The following is a 12921-nucleotide window of genomic DNA, read 5'->3' as shown; positions in this document are numbered from 1 at the left end:
CTACATCTCTCCATCCATCCATCCACAAATCTCTCCATCCATCCCTACATCTTTCAATCCATTCCTACATCTCTCCATCTATCCATCCATCCCTACATCTCTCCATCCATCCATCCCTACATCTCTCCATCCATCCCTACATCTCTCCATCCATCCATCCCTACATCTCTCCATCCATCCATCCGCACATCTCTCCATCCATCCATCCCTACATCTCTCCATCTATCCATACATCTCTCCATCCATCCATCCCTACATCTCTCCATCCATCCATTCATCCCTACATCTCTCCATCCATCCATCCCTACATCTCTCCATCCATCCATCCCTACATCTCTCCATCCATCCATCCGCACATCTCTCCATCCATCCATCCATCCCTACATCTCTCCATCCATCCATCCCTACATCTCTCCATCATCCATCCATCCCTACATCTCTCCATCCATCCCTACATCTCTCCATCCATCCATCCATCCCTACATCTCTCCATCCATCCATCCACAAATCTCTCCATCCATCCCTACATCTTTCAATCCATTCCTACATCTCTCCATCCATCCATCCATCCCTACATCTCTCCATCCATCCATCCATCCCTACATCTCTCCATCCATCCATCCGCACATCTCTCCATCCATCCCTACATCTCTCCATCCATCCATCCCTACATCTCTCCATCCATCCATCCCTACATCTCTCCATCCATCCCTACATCTCTCCATCCATCCATCCCTACATATCTCTATCCATCCATCTCTACATCTCTCCATCCATCCATCCCTACATCTCTCCATCCATCCCTACATCTCTCCATCCCTATATCTCTCCATCCATCCATCTCTTTCTCAATCCATCCCTTCCTCTATCCATTCCTACATCTCTCCATCCATCCCTACATCTCTCCATCCATCCATCCCTACATCTCTCTATCCATTCATCCCTACATCTCTCCATCATCCATCCCTACATCTCTCCATCCATCCCTACATCTCTCCATCCATCCATCCATCCATCCATCCCTCTCTCCATCCATCCATCCCTACATCTCTCCATCCATCCATCCCTACATCTCTCTATCCACCCATCCCTACATCTCTCCATCATCCATCCCTACATCTCTCCATCCATCCATCCCTACATCTCTCCATCATCCATCCCTACATCTCTCCATCCATCCATCCCTACATCTCTCCATCCATCCATCCCTTTCTCAATCCATCCCTTCCTCTATCCATCCATCCCTACATATCTCTATCCACCCATCCCTACATCTCTCCATCATCCATCCCTACATCTCTCATCCATCCATCCCTACATCTCTCCATCCATCCATCCCTACATCTCTCCATCCATCCATCCCTTTCTCAATCCATCCCTTCCTCTATCCATCCATCCCTACAATCTTCAATGAAACAAGAAGAGCCGCTCCAGGTGAGTTAATCCGCACACACACAAGTCTAGTTCTAGCTCAGCTCACATGCTGTGTACCATAAGGAAATGATTCCGGACAGCTGAACTTCCAAACATCCTTTTATTGAAGCTTCACATGACAAGTGGTTGACAGATGGAGCAGGAGACAAAGAGGTAGACGGGTTTCGAGCAATTGTTAGCGATTAGTCGGGTAATGATCTCTTCATCCATCCCTACATCTCTCCATCCATCAATCCCTACATCTCTCCATCCATCCATCCCTACATCTCTCATCCATCTATCCCTACATCTCTCATCCATCCATCCCTACATCTCTCCATCCATCCATCCCTACATCTCTCCATCCATCCCTACATCTCTCCATCCATCCCTACATCTCTCATCCATCCATCCCTACATCTCTCCATCCATCCCTACATCTCTCCATCCATCCCTACATCTCTCATCCATCCATCCATCCCTACATCTCTCCATCCATCCATCCCTACATCTCTCCATCCATCCCTACATCTCTCCATCCATCCCTACATCTCTCATCCATCCATCCCTACATCTCTCATCCATCCATCCCTACATCTCTCATCCATCCATCCCTACATCTCTCCATCCATCCATCCCTACATCTCTCCATCCATCCATCCCTACATCTCTCCATCCATCCCTACATCTCTCCATCCATCCATCCCTACATCTCTCCATCCATCCCTACATCTCTCCATCCATCCCTACATCTCTCCATCCATCCATCCCTCTCTCCATCAATCCATTTATCTGAGAGCTGTGGTCGGACATTTCTGATTTCACATCTTCTGGCCCTCAGAAAAGATTGGCCCTCTGCTCAGTCTCATAATCTGAGGTCTCCCTATCAGATTCCCCCGGCAGGAGTGGTGGGACCACCTTGTAGTGACTGGGCTGGGAATTCAAAGTACTGAGACCCCTCCCCCCCGAGACAAGGTCATCAGCAGGGTCCAAGGTCAGAGGTCACCAGCAGGGTCCAAGGTCAGAGGTCACCAGCGGGGTCCTTTCTCTTTACAGGAAATCTTCTCAAATCCGAAGTTCAAAGAGAGCGGATCGGTTACATTGGACAACTGCCAGGGAGAGCTGGGTAAGTCCCCCCTCATATCACCCCTCCTCACCCCCTCATATCACCCCTCCTCACCCCCTCATATCACCCCAGACATAGGTCACTCAGCTCTTCATTGGACCACAAACAAGAAACGTTATATATCTCCTGGGTGCCATCAGGTTACCTGGTGGGCAGCAGATCCAGGTGTCCACTTGGTCCAATCTGCCAGGTGAGGGGATGATTGGGGTGTATAATAAGTCCAATCGTTTTGCCACAAGGGTAACTGGGAACCCATACAGGACATCCAGTCTTCAGAGGGAAGGGGTCTTTACAGTAAGAGCTGTGACACTGCTGCTGCCTTTCTTCATAAAGTCCCACCTGTAGAGAAGGCAATGCAATCAGCACCCTGATCCCATGAACCTCAGTCTCAGGACGAGCTCCTTGCTGGGTGTATTGTAGTTCCAGACTGATCAGAGAGGGTTCTGGGTGTCATTCCTCCATATACAGGAGCGCTCAAGTCCCTCGCTCTCCAGGAATCATCAGCCACTATAGATGCACAGATGACATAGTGAAGGTTTGGGGTCAGAGGTCGGTCAGATCTCAGGGTGTCGGATGTTGTCTATGCTCTGAACACAGTGACTCTGTTTAGGCAGCTTTACATGGAGAGGCCTCGGGGGCGAGGGAGGGGGAGGGAGAAGGAGAGGGAGTTTTGGATAAAATCTGAAGGATGTATAGAATAAAGAGCGCCCCTCCATTACAAGAGTCCAAGTTATTTTATTTATATGAACAATCCAGCTGACGACACGTTTCAGGGATTCCTCTGCCGCTTCATCAGAGCTCCATTGTCTGCATTCTTATAGCCCTGATGAAGGGGGAGTCATAACCCCCGAAACAGGTTGTCTGCTGGATTGTTCTCTCTACTACACCCCTAAAATGTATGAAGTGTTGTCACATATAGACGTCTATTATATGATCATATGATGGTGGACAGATCCATCCTGATCCCTCCAATCACATCATATCTGGTCAGGACGATGCCCACCTACCCTCTCTACTACTGACTCCTCATTCCTGTTCCATGGACAGCTGTAATAGAGATTTATCTGTGTCCCTTCCCAACACAGGGGATTACTGGCTCCTCTCCTCCATGTCGTCACTCACCCTCCACCCCCAGCTCTTCTCACGAGTCGTTCCTGAGAATCAGACCTTCAGCAAGAGCGATGGTTACAGCGGGATCTTCCAATTCAAGGTGAGGAGGGTGTGATAGACTCTATCACAGAGGGGTCATCGTAGGGCAGGTGGGGACACCACCATGGGGGAGAACACCATAGGACAGTGGTCTCCAAACTGTGGCCTGGGGGGCCAGATGTGGCCCTTTGCTTGCCCTTATCTGGCCCTTGGAATACCACTCCACCAACTGACACCAATGATTCATCATTCCCTCTATTAACACCATCAATGGGGCACTATTCATAGACATTGACAATGGGACACTATTTCTCTCATTAAAACCAATGATGGGGCACTGATGCCGTGGCATTTCCTACTCCCACTGGCCACAATCTGGCCCCCCTAAGACCTGAAGGACAGTAAACTGGCCCTTTGCTTGGCAAGTTTGGAGATCTCTGCCATAGGGGGTCCATCAAAACAGTGCATGAAAGTGGCTCCCACCATCCACACAACAAGGCAGGGAGGGGCAGGGTTCCTGAGATTGGGGGGTGGTGACCTGGGGGCAAGGGTTCCTTGGATTGGGGGATGACCTGGGGGCTTGGTCCCTGTGTTTGGAGGGGAGGTGACCTGGGGATTGGGTTCCTTGGATTGGGGCAGTGATCTGGAAATGGGGGTAATGCCTGTTCTTGGTGTCTTGGCAGTTGTCGCAGTTCGGCGAGTGGCTGGATGTGGTCATTGATGACTTACTCCCAACTAAGAACAATGCTCTGATCTACACCAAGAGCAACAGGCAGGAGGAGATGTGGAGCCCCCTGCTGGAGAAGGCCTACGCCAAGTATGTCAACCATCACACCCACTACTGATATACAATACACTACGCAACACCTCTGCCACCGATATATTACAAAACACCTCCACTACCGATATTCTACACAACACCTCCAATACTACTGTAATGTCCCCCATGATAGATGTTGGTAATGTAAGGTGTGTGTACTGTGTAGGATGCGTGGAGGATATTTGGCTCTGGAAGGAGGAACCATCCCGGAGGCTCTGGAGGATTTCACGGGAGGCCTGGCGGAGACGGTCAGTCTGACCCGCCACACCTCTGAGGAGATCTGGGACCTGATTGTGGAGTCATCACATAGTGCCTTCCCTATGGCCTGCTATATAGAGGTATATAATATATACTACAGACATATATATAGATATTTATTATAGGGTATATATCATACTACAGAGATATACAGGGGTATATAATATCATCTTTCTCTCTGGGAAGGTGGCAGGACACGGAAAGGTTGGAGAGGTGAAGGAGGACGGACTGGTCCTGGGTCATGCCTACTCCATACTGGGAGCCAAGGAGGTGAGCGTCGGGAAGTCCAGGGGAAGTCGGGGTCTCCAGCGGTGAAGAGTTGGTTCCTCTTCTGGGGGTGCTCATTGATATCCTTGATACAGCCAGACTCTCCACTCTGGTCTGATCCTCGTGGTTCCTGGGAGATCCACCATCTTGGTCCAGTCATTGTCAACTATTCCTTCTCCCTCCAGGTCCAGAATGACTCCGGAAATGTCACCCTCATCCGGCTGAGGAACCCCTGGGGATTCACCGAATATAACGGCCCATGGAGCGATAAGTAAGGAGACCACTGGGGTCCTCCCATCAAAGGACACAATGGAGATATTTCCCAGCACACCAGGGATCGTCAAGGTAGCATCCAAACTGTTTTTTATTGCATGACCATTCTATAGCAGACATACTATACTTCCCATACTGCCTGACCAACCCCTACTCCAGCCCCCATACCATTTCCAATTACTAGAGACCACACCAAGTTGGAGTAAATATTGGCCGTAGCAGCCTCTTTAGTAATCAATAAATTTAAATGAACAGAACCATAAAACATCTGATATTCGTGTTGGTCTTTGCAGGCACTCCACATACCATCTGTTTAATAATACACTGAGGTACTTTTTATATATAATAGGCCTCTAGCCAAAATACTGGCTCGGAGACAGCCAACTGACCGCAATGCACCCGTTAGCTGGAATACCACCATCGGGACCCATACCACCGATGGGTCCCGAATTCCCCTTATCCGAGGTTTCTTCATTCAAACGCGAAGACCAACACCCGCCACAGCGCCCAAGGAAAAAACCTTCCCCTTGGGTGCTCCTCCAACCCCCAACGCTCTCTGGCAACCCCAGGGCCCACATATTAATCCCCCAGCATAGAAGTGAAACCTGTCCCCCCGAAAGCACCTCCAAGTATCCTCTTCCATATCTAATGCCTGCTGACCAGCCTCACCATTCCTAACCCAAAATCAGCAGACATCCCGTTAACGTTTTCAGGAGCCATTTCCAGCCCCTCTACCTATCCGTCCAATCTCCAAATCGTCCGAGCGATGATGTCGGACCCCACAATCAGCATCCCCACAAAAGCCCTGCGGAGGTGCCTAAATCTACCTTCATAACCCTCGTTATGTCCCACCTGGACTTTAAGCCCAAATCCTTGCCGCCGATGTGTAACACGACAATGTCCGGCAGCCCGGGGTTCGGCCCATCTGAGGTATGGGTGTCTTTTCCTACCTGTGGAAAATATTGGGTTGGGCCCATGGCCCATGGTGTCCCTACCTAACTGTGGAATACTGTGGGTTGGGCCCATCTGAGGTATCGGTGTCCCTTTCTAACTGTGGGAAACTGTGGGTTGGGCCCACCTGAGGTATGGGTGTCCCTTCCTAACTGTGGAATACTGTGGGTTGGGCCCATCTGAGGTATCAGTGTCCCTTTCTAACTGTGGGAAACTGTGGGTTGGGCCCACCTGAGGTATGGGTGTCCCTTCCTAACTGTGGATAGATGTAGGTTGGGCCCATATGAGGATGGGGGTCCCTTCCTAACTGTGGAAAACTGTGCGTTGGGGCCATCTGTGGTATGGGGGTCCCTTCCTAACCGTGGAGAACTGTGGGTTGGGCCCATCTGTGGTATGGTGGTGATGGTCGATGTTCTGCCGAGAACTGTTCCCCCATCGGATATTGTCTGCCCCGTACTGCACAGGCATAGCACTTGCGCAGTATGGAGGACAAGGAGACACGGAAAGTCTCCGAAGATGAACGGCGCCTGCGCACTTAATGGTACGTTTTGCACTGAGTCCGGGTTCAAGCCCTACCGTGGACATACGGTAGATGATGTAAAACAGCACTTAGTAATAGGGCCCCTCGCAGGCTCGATTCACTCGCCAAGCTTCGGGCACGGCCTCGCTTCGCTCTGCAATTTTTTATTCTAACTCTATGTCTACTTGGATGGTGGGGCTTGAACCTGGACTCAGTGCGCAGGCGCCGTTCATCTTCGGAGACTTTCGGCGTCTCCTTGTCCTCTATACTGCGCAAGTGCAGTACAGGGCGGACTCTATTTGACAGGGGACAGTATTCGGCAAGACACTGGTTCTCCCCACCGAGGCTCTGACCCCGCCGTCTCACTACCAGGGGCGGGGCCCATGGCTTGATAATCTGCTGCAACGAGGGCCAGAACGCTGCCCCAGTGTCCCCGGAGCCCTCACCTGCTGAGTGCCGTTTGGGGGGGTGGAGGACCCCTCATCCACGAGCACCACGGGCTGCCCTCACGGGTGATTCCGGATGGGCCCAAACGGGTGAGTCCTGGGAGGAGAGCTCCGAAGGCCCCGATCTCACGTGTGGACTCCCTGTTCCCGACACCGGAACCAGTATCGGGCCCCTCCATGCAGGCATCCATCCAGCTCCCCGTGTTGCCATTCCCGTCCTCAGCTGGGTCATCCGACCTTCCCCTCTGCTTGTCTCCCCCGTGATAAGCTCCACTCTTGTTCCTTTATGCTGCACTGATGCTGGGGGAGGGGCCAGCTCCTTTTTACTCTCCTGTCCCCTCCTCCCCAAGGCTCCTCCAATCAGGTAAAACCTCTCATTTCCGTCTGTACCCCGTTTCCCCTGTCATGCCAGCCCTCTGCTATTTCTTCATTTTATTTTTTTTTTTCGCTCCGGGCTTTCCTTGATCACAACACAAAGCAGTGCAACGTTTCGGAGCCACGTAGGGCCCCTTCATCAGGCATGACGAAGGGGCTCTGAAACGTTGCACTGCTTTGTGTTGTGGTCATGCAATAAAAATCGGTTTGGACGCTACCTTGTGGATCCCTGGTGTGCTGGCAAATATCTCCATTGTGACTTTCTAAACACTTCCCACCTGGTTGTTGCTGCAGCACCCAAATCCAGGAACGTGTGCGATGGGAATATGGAGTATTACTTCCATCAGAGGAGGCCATTACCACCCTCCTGTTACCGTAGAGACAGCTGTACACATTGGCCAGACATTAGTCACATGTGACTGTATTTATCAAATATGTTGATCAATTTACAATAAAAAAAATAAAAAAAAACACTAAAAGCTTAAAATTAGGCTCAAGGCGTTCCGAAAATGTTAAATTGGCAGCACAGACAGTTTTTGTTTCAGACATGAGTAACCCTGAGATGTGGTTCCAGGTCTCCGGAATGGCGGTCAGTATCAGATGAAGAGCAGAAGCAGCTCAACCTTCAGAGGGAAGACGGAGAGTTCTGGTAATCAGTATAGAGGAGGAATTCTCTTCTCTACATTCATTTCCTTCATTTTCCTGCCCGGTGTAGTCCCCTGACTCTCTGGGGATCCCTTACACCTTCCTCCTCTATACTGTGGAGGGGGAGCTTCACCCCTGGACCCCAAGATGAAGGGGCCCCACAGACTGGTGTCATTGTATAGTTGGTCAGTAGGGGTGTCCCTCATTCTATGCTTCTCTCTCCGTCATGTTGGGATTGGTCAGTGGTGATGTCCCCCATTCTATGCACTTTTCTCCTTCATGTTGGGGTGGTGGTGTCCCCCGTGGGGAAAGTTGGTCAGTGGTGGTGTCCCCGTGTCCCCCATTCTATGCTCCTCTCTCCTTCATGTTGGGGTCATTAGACAGTTGGTCAGTAGTGGTGTCCCCCATTCTATGCTCCTCCCTCCTTCATATTTGGGTCATTAGACAGTTGGTCAGTGGTGGTGTCCCCGTGTCCCCCATTCTATGCTCCTCCCTCCTTCATATTTGGGTCATTAGACAGTTGGTCAGTGGGGGTGTCCCCGTGTCCCCCATTCTATGCTCCTCCCTCCTTCATATTTGGGTCATTAGACAGTTGGTCATTGGTGATGTCCCCGTGTCCCCCATTTCTCCTTCATCTAGGATGCTGTGTGAGGATTTCTGCTCGTTGTTCTCCTGGATGGTCATTTGTCACACCAACCTGGACTCACCTCATTGTGACGTCACTCATCTGCGTGGTCGCTGGCAGCGTGGAGTCAACGCTGGAGGGGGTCGCAGATTAAGTGAGTCCATCGAAACATTTACATCTCTGCTGGGATTATTGCAGAAATCCCCCCACAAAGCCATAATCCCCCTCCCTGGGTATGAATGTTCCTCAGCATGGTCAGGTCATACTCCACCATAAACTGACCAGGACCCAGGGCAAGGGTTCCATGACCACCGTTACAGCAGATATGTTTGTATCATCTTTCAGGAACATTCTTCAACAATCCCCAATTTCGGCTCCGTGTGGGCGGGTCTTCGGACCAAGAGGTGGAGCATAAAAATGAAAAGGGTGAGCATTAGAGGGTTTTGCTGGAGTTGATGCAGACTAAAAGAGGAGCTCAGAAGCTGCATATTGCATGTCACCTGTACCAGGTATGGACCGCTTAGGGCTCTTCTAGCTGATCCTCCTGTATTCTGTGAGAAATGGAATGTGAGAGAATATGAATGGACTCCGACACTGACGTGAAATTCACTTTTTTATTAACAGGTACCCCAAGATCTGGTAAGAAATGATGAGGAACCAACTGCCCACCTTGTCTCTCTGCCTTCCTGTGCTGCCCATTACATACCCTCCTCCCCCACCAGTCCTCTATGCCACATCCATAATTCCCCCCAAACCCCCACCATCCCTCCATCCCAACCCCGTCACTTTCCCCCAACCCTCCACCATCCCTACTTCCCAACCCCCATCATTAACCCTCAAACCTCCACCATCCCTCCATCCCAACCCCCATCACTTTCCCCCAACCCTCCACCATCCCTACTTCCCAACCCCCATCATTAACCCTCAAACCTCCACCATCCCTCCATCCCAACCCCGTCACTTTCCCCCAACCCTCCACCATCCTTCCCAACCCCCATCAGTGACCCTCAGACCTCCTCCGTGCCTCCTTCCTAACCCCCATCATTAACCCTCAAACCTCCACCATCCCTCCTTCCTAACTCCCATCATTAACCCTCAAACCTCCACCATCCCTGCTTCCCAACCCACACCCCTGACCCTCAAACCTCCGCCATCCCTCCTTCCCAACCCCCATCACTACCCCTCAGACCTCCTCCGTCCCTCCTTCCCAACCCCCATCATTAACTCTCAAACCTCCGCCATCCCTCCTTCCAAACCCCCATCATTAACCCTCAAACCTCCACCATCCCTGCTTCCCAACCCACACCCCTGACCCTCAAACCTCCACCATATCTCCTTCCCAACCCCATCACTGCCATTCAAACCTCCACCATCCCTCTTTTCCAACCCCCATCACAAACTTCTACCATCCCTCCTTTCCAACTCCCACCACTGACCCTCAAACCTCCACCATATCTCCTTCCCAACCTTCATCACTGCCCCTCAAACCATCACCATTCCTCTATCCCACCTGCATCAATGCTTCTAAAATCTCTTTCCCAACCCCCATCACTACCACTTAAACCTCTACCATTCCTCCTTCCCAACCCCCATCACTGCCCTTTAAACCTCCACCATCCCACCTTTCCGACCTTCATCACTGCCCCCCCCCTCCCAAACTTCTACCATCCCTCCTTTCCAACCTACATCACTGACCCTCAAGCCTCCACCCTCCTTCCTTCGCAACCTCCATCACTGCCCTTTAAACCTCCACCCCCCAACCTTTCCAACCTCCATCACTGCTCCCCCCCAAACTTCTACCATTTTTCCTTTCAATCCTCCATCACTGACCATCGAGCCTCCACCATCCCTCCTCCCCAACCTCCCTCACTGCCTCTCAAACCTCCACCCTCCCTCCTTTCCAACCACCATCACTGCTCCTCAAACCTCTACCATCCCTCCTTACCAACCCCCATCACTGACCCTCAAACCTGCACCATCTCTCCTTCCCAACCCCCATCCCTGCTCCTCAAACCTCTCCCACCCCTCCTCCCCAACCTCCATCACTGACCCTAAAACCTCCACCATTCATCCTTCCCAACTCCATCTTTCCAAACTCGATCACTGCCCCCCCCCAAAACCTCCACCATCCCTCCTTCCCAACCTCCCTCACTGCCCCTCAAACTTCTACCATCCCTCCTTCCCAACCCCCATCACTGACCCTCAAACCTCCACCATCCCTCCTTCCCAACCTCCCTCACTGCCACTCAAACCTCTACCATCCCTCCTTACCAACCCCCATCACTGACCCTCAAACCTGCACCATCTCTCCTTCCCAACCCCCATCCCTGCCCCTCAAACCTCCACCATCCCTCCTTCCCAACCCCTTCACTGACCCTCAAACCTCCACCATCCCTCCTTCCCAACCCCCATCATTAACCCTCAAACCTCCACCATCCCTCCTTCCCAACCCTTATCACTACCCCTCAAACCTTTACCATCCCTCCTTCCCAGCCCCCATCACTGTCTCTCAAACCTCCACCATCCTTCCTTCCCAACCACCATCACTGACCCGCCCCCAAAACTTCTACCATCCCTCCTTTCCAACTTCCATAACTAACCCCTAAGCCTCCACCATCCTTCCTTCCCAACCTCCATCACTACCCCTCAAACCTCCACCATCCTTCCTTCCAATCCACCATCACTGCCCCTCAAACCTCCACCATCGTTCCTTCCCAACCACCATCACTGCTCCTCAAACCTCCATCATCACTCTTTCCCAGGGCCCTTCACTGCCTCCCATACACCCACCATCCCTCCTTCCCAACCCCATCACTGCCACTCAAACCTCCACCATCCCTCCTTCCCAATCCACATCACTGCCCCTCAAACCTCCACCATCCTTCCTTCCTAACCCCATCACTGCCTCTCAAACCTCCACCATTCTTCCTTCCCAACCACCATAACTGCCCCTCAAACCTCCACCATCTCTCCTTCCTAACCCCTTCACTGGCCCTTAAACTTCCACCATCACTCCTTCCCAGCCCCCATCACTGCCTCTCATACACCCACCATCCCTCTTTCCCAACCCCCATCACTAACCCTCAAGCCTCCACCATCCCTCCTTCCCAACCCCCATCACTGCCTCTCAAACCTCCACCATCCCTCCTTCCCAACCCCCATCACTGACCCTCAAACATCCACCATCGCTCCTTCCCAACCTTCATCACTGCCCCTAAAACCTTCACCATCGCTCCTTCCCAACCTTCATCACTGCCCCTGAAACCTCCACCATAACTCCTTCCCATCCCCCATCACTGCCTCCCATACACCCACCATGCCATCTTCCCAACCCCATCACTGACCCTAAAACCTCCACCATCCCTCCTTTCCAACCCTCATCACTGCCCTTTAAACTTCCACCATCCCTCCTTCCCAACCATCATCACTGACCCTGAAACCCCCACCATCCCTTTTCCCATCCTCCATCACTGCCTCTCAAACCTCCACCATCCCTCCTTCCCAACCTCTATCACTGACCCTCAAACTTCCCCCCCAAGTCTTGCTCCCCATTCACTGTACGCTGCAAAGTAACGCAGATCCCTTTTTAGGTGCCTCTCCCCAGACTGGACCGCAGATTCTTCACCAGGAATCGCCCTGTGGGTGACACCGGAGAGCCACAGAACAGCCGTGGGGTGACGATGCGGCTACGCCTGCCAGCGGGCGAGTATGTCATTGTGCCCTCCACCTACAATGCCAATCAGGAGAGCGACTTCCACATCAGAGTGTGCTGCGAAAGAGACCCCGGTGGCAGGTGAGGGAGTGGTGAAGGGTTCAGGGCTGGATGGGAAGATGATATTTGTGGTATGATTGCTACCTATGGAGAACTACAGACAGTTCTTTCATGTGTAGCACTATTGTGACTGATCCTCAATAAATATTTATCTTTAGCTAATCAATAAATACATTGGGAATGTCCAAGGCCCAATTGTCGGCCATGAGGTCCCAGGTTTGATCTTCTAGGGGAGCGAATATTGTCTTTGGATGTTCAGAATGATGGACGCCAGTTGAGAT

The 12921-nt window shown here is 51.7% G+C and overlaps 1 pseudogene across 1 annotated transcript in view; it reads left to right on the top strand.

Annotated features, from left to right (window-relative positions):
• Window positions 1–12665, top strand: part of LOC143941296 (calpain-1 catalytic subunit-like) — a 14563-nt pseudogene extending 1898 nt beyond the window's left edge. The window contains exons 2-12 of the transcript XR_013264002.1: window positions 2470–2539; window positions 3625–3749; window positions 4372–4505; window positions 4675–4846; window positions 4953–5036; window positions 5219–5304; window positions 8173–8247; window positions 8883–9022; window positions 9214–9377; window positions 9493–9507; window positions 12459–12665. The product of XR_013264002.1 is annotated as a calpain-1 catalytic subunit-like (transcript). The remainder of the gene's footprint in view (window positions 1–2469; window positions 2540–3624; window positions 3750–4371; window positions 4506–4674; window positions 4847–4952; window positions 5037–5218; window positions 5305–8172; window positions 8248–8882; window positions 9023–9213; window positions 9378–9492; window positions 9508–12458) is intronic.
• The last annotated feature ends 256 nt before the right edge of the window (window positions 12666–12921 follow it).

This window comes from Lithobates pipiens, unplaced genomic scaffold, assembly GCF_037356315.1.
Source record: "Lithobates pipiens isolate NorthernLeopardFrog02 unplaced genomic scaffold, aLitPip1_a1.2 Scaffold_3, whole genome shotgun sequence".
Classification (NCBI taxonomy): Eukaryota; Metazoa; Chordata; class Amphibia; order Anura; family Ranidae; genus Lithobates; species Lithobates pipiens.
The sequence above is the reverse complement of the archived record's forward strand: the minus strand, read 5'-3'. Positions and strand labels throughout refer to the sequence as shown.